Source organism: Heteronotia binoei, chromosome 6, assembly GCF_032191835.1.
Source record: "Heteronotia binoei isolate CCM8104 ecotype False Entrance Well chromosome 6, APGP_CSIRO_Hbin_v1, whole genome shotgun sequence".
Taxonomy (NCBI): domain Eukaryota; kingdom Metazoa; phylum Chordata; class Lepidosauria; order Squamata; family Gekkonidae; genus Heteronotia; species Heteronotia binoei.
Window position 1 is genome coordinate 100,681,921 of NC_083228.1, and position 9,673 is coordinate 100,691,593.

A 9,673-nucleotide genomic window follows, 5' to 3' on the forward strand; every position below is an offset into this window, starting at 1 on the left:
TGCGCTGCGCGGGAAAGCCCCGCCAATCCAGACCAAGGGCGGGAAGTTTAACTGGCCAGGATTGGGCTGGCCAGCGAAGGGGATGTTCCGGGATGCATGTATAAATTAGCGGACCCGGCCGCGTCTGCTCAGCTCTGTAATGTACCAGCGAATAAAGAATAAGCTTCCACCTCGACTCGTCTCCCAGTACATTACACCCCCATTTAAACATCACGGAGGGGTGTTTAAATGGGGGGGAGGAAGATCACCCACCTTTGCTGTCTCCCCACCAGGCGGAGAGACAGCAAAGAGAGTTGCCGTGCCCCCCCCCCCATTTAAACACCACAGCGGGTGACTCAAGACTCAAGCAGACTTCCTTAACAGAGCATTCTGATAGCTGCTATAGTAATTGCCAGCCTGCAGGTCATTTTCTCCAATAGTCCAGCCTGTCTGTCTGTCTGTCTGTCTGTCTGTCTTTCCAGCTCAGCTAGATCTTGCAAAGCAGTAGTTGGGTGTTGCAGCAAGATAAAACACCCTTTCCCTCTATTGATTCCTCCCCCTCTTTTCTCATTCATTTCTGTTTCATTCCCCCTAATTTTTCTGTGTCCCCAGCCCTTTATTTCACTTCTTGGTCTCAAGACCTTCTTAGGGGTGTGCATTTGTCATAAACCAAACTGGAGAAAATATCCCAAAAATACATTACTAGTATTTGGGGAGTATTATTTAAGCCCAATACAGATTCAGAGAATTGGATTGGCAACCAGTATAGCTGAGCCCAAATAAAAGCGGGGTGGGGGCTTTTATTTGGGGATATTCAGCTATACTGAGAACCAGCTGGGGTGGCAGGAGCTGAGAACTCTGTGCCACCTCGGCTGGGGCTGGCTCCTTGTGCAGCTTGATTTAAACCCATTCTGCCATAAAGTTTAGTGGATAATTTTGAACCAGTCATTTTCTCTCTCACCTAACCTATCTCACAGGCTCTGAGGACAAAATTGGGGCAGGAGAACAAGGCATGCTGCCCTGAGCATCTTGGAGAAAGGGCAAGAAAAATTGATAGATACGTGCACACAGTTGTGAGGCAGGGCTTGTTGCTACAAGTCCATTACATTTATTCACACTGTGTATATCATCAGAACAGGGTTAATAAACTTACCTCACTTATTCAAAGCAGAAACCATACCAATATTAAGACAGTTTTTACAATCATAAGTTCATTTGACACAGAGTTGTTCTAATATTCAGTCCATTCATTGGAGTATGTCCAGTTTGTGTCTGAGAAGGAAACTGAATACAAATATGGGGGAACGAGCCTCTGGCTTTTGATGTCCCTGCAAATTTATGTGACTTAAGGGTCGATCAGTTTCCTCCTCCCACTGACAAGTTTTCTAACTGTAGCTGTCTTCTTCTCAACTGCTCGAGTCATAAGTGCCCTAAATTACAGGCGACAGAAAGAGGGGATTCAAGACTAAGATACGCTTGGAGGATTTTCAGTACACTTCACAATGAAATCCCTGTGATTCTGGAAGCTGTAAATTATATCTTTGCCAAACATCCTGTAATTTATGTAATACATATAACTATTTTAAAATACAGTGCCAAAGTCACTATAATGAATACACCTCTTAATCCTACAGAAATGTGACATCGATGTCTATTAAACTAAAAAAAATGAAATCACATTCCTCCATATCCAATCCAGTAGCAATGGCATATGAGTACGATATATTTTTCAAGTCTAAGCAAGCCTGAATAACAGGCAGGAGGCAGTTTTAGTTGTAGGGAGATGACTGAAGTAGTGGATTCATTCACAGAACATGTAGACTTGCTTCCCAAATTGGACAAAATAGTCAAAAGAGAAAAATTGATGTGAGTGCAGGCTGTGAGTTCTGGTTTCTAGTGATGACTATGAGCCCTGCCTAGACACTGGTTCAGCTACTGATACATACTATGATGTCTGTTTCTGAAAATTCTGTGGCTTGGCTATTTAATACTAATAATACTAAGCATACAAGGCCTAAGAACAGATGGGACTGGGTGCTTCTGATGAGGAGAAAAGAGAGTAAGCAGAATTGTCACAGCTGTAGTCAGTCTGTAGCTGTAGTGCTAATGTGGGTGAGAAAGAAGGCAATGAAAATAGGTTAAGTAACAAAGATTTGTGTATGTAAGAGAAAAGTACATGAATGGGGGCATGTGAGCTTTGTGAATGGGTTTGAGTGTGACAAAGAGTATATGATGAATGGGTACAGATGTGTTTTTGCAAATGTGTTTGTGTGCAAACATTTAGACTCCTTCAAATAACAAATGAATGCTTAGTAGTCAGATGGTAAGTGTTTCTATGTTAATTGTAATTAGAAAAGAGATCCTTGCAAATTAGGCATGCTTTAGGGTTAATGTCACTTTTTTGACAGAAGCTTTTCTCCTACAGGTGGATATCAATTTTTTTTTAAAAAAAAATCCTATTATCCCAGTGCTGAAAATCTTCAGTGGCTCCCCAGTTACTTCTGGGCACAATTCAAAGTGCTCGTTCCTACCTTTCAGGCTGCATGTTTTATTTTGTCAACCTCCTTGAGACTGGTTCTCTAAAGAGAAAGCACAGAAAAATAATTTTTATTGATCACTATGATTGGAAAAACTGCACTTAAATTTCTGCTAGCAATGCGACTAATAAGAGGCACAGAGGTTCTGTCGGTTAAAAAAAGATGTGTTGGCCTTTGGTAGTCGAGTCAAGCCTATTGAGGGGGAACATGTGAGGTTATTTAAAAGTGCTTCAGCAAGAAACATTCATTCATGTTTAAGGATAAAACCTGGAAGTAGCTCTGCTTGGCTAGGTCTGCCCTGAAAAGAAAACGGTTCAGGTTGTCAGCATCAGAAAACTGTAGTGTGATAAATCTGTATTGCTTCAAAAGGAATCATAATAAATATTACATTTCAACACTGGATTTTGTTTCCATACAGTAAGCAGACTGATGTTAGTTTAAAACCACAGCACTGCCAGACTCGGGCAAACAAGCATACATTTGACAGCAGGTTCTAGCCAAAAGGCTTAGCTTGGATCACTCACCATTGAAGACAACTCAACATATTTGAAATAAAAGCTACAGAAAGTGGGGAGGATTGGCACACACACCACACAGAACCTCTTGTCAATGCCAGGATTCATTCCTTAAGACATTGAACGTATAATTTAAACTGAATAAAATGTTTCTAAACACATGAAGAGTACTCTGCCCTCATCACTAAGGTAATACATCTAGTCCTCATGTATCTAGAAATAACAGGAAGAACTTCCAGATCATGCATTTAATTTAGAAATTAAGGTGAGTGCATCAGCTGGCTTCTTCTCTCTCTCTCTCTCATACAGGCTGGCAGCTTCTTTGACTGATCTTCCATCACTTACCCAAAAGCAACGCGGAACCAAATATCAGGGGTAGCTTTCATTGGCCCACTTACATCTCACTCCTCAGAGGATCATATTGCAGATCTGGGGATACTGAGAACAGGTGTGAGGGCAGAGAGCTGAATTAAATCAAGTTAACACTTCAAACTACTTCATGGCTTTCTTGTTTTCAACTCAACTGAACTTTGCAAACGAAGTACTTTTCTTCTAATACTATGTGACACAATTTCAATATGTATTGCCCCAAACTTAATGTTCCTGGCAAATAAATTCATCTCTCACTGTTTTAGGGGAAGTCCTTGCTTGCTGTGATGACACTCTGTATCTTCCCCCACTCTCTCTCTTTCTCTGCTATGTTTTCTGCACACAAATGGGACATCCAAAGCTCTGCTTAAATGTGACACTGGTAGGCAAGAAGAACTTACCTCTTTTATGTTGAATGCACCCAACAACTTGTTAAACTGAGCCTTCAGCTGCTGTTAGCATGCCAGAGAGCTGCAGCCTAGGCAGGTGTTGCATTGCTCTGCTAATGTTTGAAGATTTGGATTTATATCCGGCCCTATACTCTGAATCTCAAAGTCTCAGAGCGGTCACAATCTCCTCTACCTTCCCCCCCCCCCCCCAACAAACAAGGACAGCTTCTATGAAAGCTATGGCTGACCCAAGACCATCTCAGCAGGTGCAAGTGGAGGAGTGGGGAATCAAACCCGGTTCTCCTAGATAAGAGTCTGCGCACTTATCCACTACACCAAACTGGCTCTCAGTTTGCGTCAACATGGGCTCAGTCTAAAGACCTGTTGGGTACAGACAACATCAACATCATACAGAGGAGAGTCCCTTTGTCTCCTACTCCCAGTGTTTTAATTTAATTTAATTTGCAATTTATACCCCACCTTATCGTGCAAGTGGGGTAAGGACGGCTTACAACATTAAAACATTAAAATGAATCACTTCAAAACATAATCAACACAAAAATGTCAATCAGTTTCGAGACCAGTAGAAAGTACAACAAACCACACAGCATCATGTAGGCTGGAAGCTTTCAATACAGCTTGCGCACCTTGATGGTAGGGTGCTGGATGCTGGGGGAGCAATGGCTTCAAAGGCATCCGCTAGATCAAGTAAAAGATCAAGTTTCAGGCCACATTTGATAATTCTTCTAGAACCCTTATATCTGTTGGCGGGGGGGGGGGGGGGTTAAGGTGAATGCTACTGAAGTTTTCTTTAATTGGATTGCACCTTCTAGTTCTGGTGCAGCAAAAATTGTGACTAAGGAATCATAAGAAAAGCATCCTGTGCCATTGTTTTCAATGGAGTTTCCCACTTAATCCTCCATTCCATTCTCCATTATTTGCAGTCTGCCTGTCTTAGTAAAAAGGGGATTGTGCTATCCTTTGAACCTTCTTTGAATTCTGACTAGCCCCCCCCCCCTCACACATGATGCCAAATATGAAATGGCATCTCAAAGAACACTAGGAGAATAAAGCAGTAAAATAGCAGCTGAGCAAACAAAGGCAGATTTCTAAACTTAATCACCTTCCCACCAATAAGTTATCTACCTCCTTATCTTTCACATCTGATAGAAAGATAGTTTGCCAAGTATTGTGTGCTGAAAATACATGTTGTGATCAATAAAAAAAATATTCAGAGGAAGGTGTTAAAGACATGCAAAGATGGGATGAAGAAATGCATTTGAACGCTTTAGTGTGGCAGCAGAGTTGCTTGTTTTATAAGAAGCAACTGTTAGCATACCATTATGGTAGCTTGACATTAGCAGATAATTATGGTATCTCCATGTTATCAAAAGCATCTGCGGATTTCTCCACTTCAAGCTTTCACAGTCACAATAGGACAAAAATGTTCTCCCCCAATCTGTTGGCAACCCCAGATGACAGTTTAACTCTTTTGAAAGAATCTTTTGTATTTTCAAGAACAGTCATTTTTTCCTAGTTTATCCTGTTACTATTGCATTTTATGACTGTTGTTTTTAAACTTTATTGTAGGTCCCCTTGTATCTCTTTTGGAGAAAAAGGCAAGAGAGAAAAAATTAAAATAAACAAATGAATAAATTGTTGGGTTTAGTGCAATCGTATTCAAAGTTAGTTTGTTTGTTTTAAGGTAAAGGATTGTGCAAGCACCAGTCATTTTCTACTCTGGTGCGATGTCACATCACGATGTTTTCACGTCAGACTTTTTATGGGATGGTTTCCATTGCCTTCCCCAATCATCTACACTCCACCATCACCACCACCACCACCCCCCCACAACAAGCTGGGCACTCATTTTACAGACCTCGGAAGGATGGAAGACTGAGTCAACCTTGAGCCGGTTACCTGAACCCAGCTTCCGCCAGGATCAAACTCAGGTCATGAGCAGAGAGTTTGGACTGCAGTACTGCAGCTTTACCACTCTGCCCCACAGGGCTGCTATGCCAAGTTATTCCCATCTAAATCAACTGATTTTAGTGGCCTTGGACTGGAGTAACTCTGTGTGGCTTTCTCATCCCTGCTTTTCCAACCTGGAAATTCCCAATTCACTTTCACTCCTCCCTTGAGCAGATTTACAAGGGTTGCCAGCCTCCAGATGGGGCCTGGAGATCGTTTGCTTTTATAACTGATCTCCAGCTGGCAGAGATCAGCTCCCCTCGAGAAAACTGCTGCTTCCCAAGAGGAAGCCTTTCCAAGTGGAGTCTGAAGCCTCCAGAGGTGGAAAGGCACATGGTGGCTGTGGGGGCGGGGCTTCCCCCCACTGGCCAGCTGACTGGGAGCGGGAAGGAGCCTGGGAAAGTGGGAGAACCCCTGCTAGGACCTGGGGATTGGCAAACCTAATCTAGAATGGCATATATTGTCTGATTTCATACAAATAGGCTCATATAAAAGCATTCGATTTGTCAGACTTCTTAGAAGAAACACCTTTCTTCCTTGGGTGACTTCTCTGAGGTTCACCCTTACACTGTGCTGCCCTCTTGGTTTGCAAGACACATGTAAAAGCCCAACAGCAGATTAACACAACTGCAGTTGCAGTCCCTCTGCCACTACTTAAAACAAACAACGCCTACTCAGAATGATGTGTACAACTTTCCTACCTTAGGGACCGCCTCTCAACATATGTTCCCCAGAGAGCACTGAGATCTAGTTCTCAAAATCTTTTAAAAATCCCTGGTCCAAGAGAGGCTAGATTGAAAACAACGAGGGAGCAAGCCTTCTCAGTAATGGCCCCCCCCGATGGTGGAATCAACTTCCAGAGGTGGTGCGAGCCCTGCGGGATCTGAACCAGTTCCGTAGGGCTTGCAAAACCACCCTCTTTCAGCTCACTTTCAAGACAGAACCCGGCTAAACTGACTTCTAGCCATCTAACCATCTTATATATGACTGTGAATTGTAGCACCTTAATTATTAATTATTAACATATAACAGCTGTTTTATCTAATTTTATCCTAACTTATAATGGTAATTTAATTGTATTTTAATTTGTCTTATTGTATTGTATTGATTGTATTTTACTGAAATCACGGTTGTTCCATGTCTGTGAGCCGCCCTGAGCCTGCCTTTGGCGGGGGAGGGAGGGATACAAAAATAAATTTACCTTACCTTACCTTTACCTTCCTATGTGCTCTTTCCCTTTTTCTAGAGTTCAGCACAACTCAGGGGCACATTTCCCATTTCCTATCATGTCCTAGAGGTGCAGACAAGCCCTTACTAGAGCAGCCAATCAGCCTCACTTGGCCTTGCCTTTTTGCTACAGAAGCAGGATCAAGCAGCCCAAGTTACAAGCAGGGTTAAATGTCAGCCATGCAAAAGATAATTAATCTTATCTGTCACTGCAGCTGTTTCACATAATTTTCACTTAATAGCTGCAAATATCAGGTATCATGCCAAGGTAAAACAAAAAGAGACCAGAGCAAGCTATTTAAAAGAAGTTAAGATGAAACGAGGTTAGTTTTTCATGTGGAACCCGTGCATCTCCCTAACTCAAAGGCAGGGTTTTTAAGTCTGTGTTTACTCAATAAAGGTTTAATGGTACAAGATGGGTTTTAAGAATGGGGAAGATGACAGTGCTTTGGCTTCAGTAACAAGAAAAAGGATATGGGGAATGGCTCAGATCAGAACTGCTGATACCCGTGTGCACTTCACACCATGTGCCAATTTACACACATGATGATAATCTACTCCCAGGAGAGTTCCTTTTCGTTTTCCCCCTAAGTCATTTCTGTGAAGACTAGTAAATTTGAGGTGAACTCTTTATTGCACTTTCCCTGTATTTGAAGTGTTAATAGAACTTTCAGCGATGATCCATGATCCTGATTCATATTAACCCAGAGATCTTATACTTACTGCTTCTTTTTTAGTTGTTTCTGACTTCACAGGCAAAAGTTAAACTGCACAACCATCTGTTGTAACCTCTTCCTTTCTCTTCTAGCCTTCTCTTCCTGCTAGTGAAAGTCTCTTAAAGTGACAGAGATTTTCTAGGTCATTTCTCTGTGAACGACACTGTAGTTCTGACTGTATGGTTGCTCTGTGAAGCAAATGTTCTTCATTGCAGCACACTATAATGATTCAGTAGTTTTATCAAGCCAACAAGGGGGGGAGAAATCCTAGCACTGGCTCTTAGCCTTGCCTTGTACCTGTCTCCCACCACTGGGCATTGGCTGCACTCAGGGCTTTTTTTGTAGAAAAAGCCCAGCAGGAACTCATTTGCATTTTAGGCCACATCTTCTGATGTCACCATTATTTCATACAAAAAAAGCCCAGCAGGAACTTATTTGCCTATTAGGCCACACCTCCTGACATCACCATTGTTTCACACAGAAAAAGTTCAGCAGGACTCATTTGCATATTAGGCCACACCCCAGACAACAAGCCAGCTGGAACTGCATTCCTGTGCATTCATGCTCAAAAAAAAGCCCTGGCTGCACTGTAGAAACTATTTTTAGCAACATCTTGTGTAGGTTGCAAGGTTAGAACTAGCCTTTATTTTAAGCAGAGGATCTGAGGAAGTAATAGACATGTCACAGGGCTTTTTTTGTAGCAGTACAGTTGGCCCTGTAATAACAGCCCTGTAAGCTCTTGGAGGATTGGCTACACCAGGGGTGTGTGGCCTAATATGCAAATGAGTTCCTGCTACAAAAAAAGCCCTCAACATGTGTGTACAATTTATATAAATAACTCACATGTATATATGAGTATTTTTACACATACCCAGTCCCAGGTTATCCCAGTCTTGTCAGACCTTGGAAGTAAACAGGGTCGACCCTGGTAAGTATTTGGATGGGAGACCTCCCAAGAATACCAGGGTTGTGACACAGAGGCAAGCAATGGCAAACCACCTCTGAATATCTCTTTGCCTTGAAAACCCTATGAGGTCACCGTAAGTCAGCAGTGACTCAATGGCACCAACCTCCCTCCACATCTACATGTACACATGTGGTCTGAAACCCTGGGGGAATTGCTCCCCACATCTGATGCTAACTCCAAGTAGCACCTTTATATTTAGACTTTTAAGGAAATATATCAGGGGTGGCCAACGGTAGCTCTCCAGATGTTTTTTGCCTACAACTCCCATCAGCCCCAGCCAGCATGGCCAATGGCTGGGGCTGATGGGAGCTGTAAGCAAAAAACAACTGGAGAGCTACCATTGGCCATCCCTGAAATATATTGGGCACTAGTGTGATCACTATGCCAGTTGGCTGTCCTGTGTTCTGTTCTTCTATGCTCTAGTATTATTGAGTCCTCCTTCGCTTTCCCTAGGAGTAACAAAGAACTGTGGGATGTTCAAGGAAATGATAGCACATTGCTCTCTCTTTCTAAACTTCTTCCTCATATTTCAAAAAGCATAATAAATCTTTGAGCACATGAGCACTTCTGATATGCTTTTAATTTAGAATCATAGCTGAGCACAACCCAGAACTGTGGGAAAGTTCCCATATGGAAGTGCCCCAAAATGATTGATCTGTACTATCAGCTTCTGCTTGCGCTAATTCAGTGTGCCATTCTTTAGCAATCTTAATTCTGTATTCCACATCACCAAATCCACATGGAATTATAATAGATGGATGGCACATGATATCAAGTCTTAATTGCAGGAGAATGTTGCTTCTCCATTCATCCCACTGTGCCAAGCATTCATTACTTTAGAGGTTCACACCTTGTTTTAAAATCTCAGCCTTTAGTTAGAGCATTACAATCCCACAGACAACAATAGAAGCCACTTATTTCAAAACCATCCAGCACTATAAAGCATACCAGAAGAACTCTTCAGTGTCCACTATTTTAAAAAACAATTTGCCTCATTGGTCAT

General features: G+C 42.2%; 1 long non-coding RNA gene across 1 annotated transcript; it reads right to left on the reverse strand.

The window, feature by feature from the left end:
- Nucleotides 1-1,053: 1,053 nt before the first annotated feature.
- On the reverse strand, nucleotides 1,054-7,876 carry LOC132573378 (uncharacterized). The gene is made up of 4 exons (XR_009555532.1): nucleotides 7,711-7,876; nucleotides 3,377-3,469; nucleotides 2,511-2,558; nucleotides 1,054-1,409 (listed from the first exon to the last, which is right to left on the reverse strand). It is a non-coding gene; the product is annotated as an uncharacterized LOC132573378 (long non-coding RNA).
- Nucleotides 7,877-9,673: the final 1,797 nt, after the last annotated feature.